Raw genomic sequence first — 270 nt, 5'->3', positions numbered from 1 at the left:
GATTCTGAATGAGTGTAAGTGTGTGTGTGTGTGTGTGTGTGTTTCTCTGTGTGTGTGTGTGTGTTTACACAGACCTCACTTCCTGTCTCAGATATTTATCGTGTGTGTTTGTGGCGAAATGTCGGACGAGCTCATAATTACCGCTGTGTGTTATCGGTGTTATCTGATTGTATCGACACAATTAAAACACAAACACACGCAGCTGGAAAGGTCGAAGGTTTTATTGTCATCAAGATAGAAGAATATGTAAAGAGAGTGTGTGTGTGTGTG

This window comes from Morone saxatilis, unplaced genomic scaffold (assembly GCF_004916995.1).
Source record: "Morone saxatilis isolate NCDOM2014 unplaced genomic scaffold, NCSU_SB_2.0 Contig4, whole genome shotgun sequence".
NCBI classification, from domain to species: domain Eukaryota; kingdom Metazoa; phylum Chordata; class Actinopteri; family Moronidae; genus Morone; species Morone saxatilis.
This window is presented reverse-complemented; position numbering follows the sequence as displayed.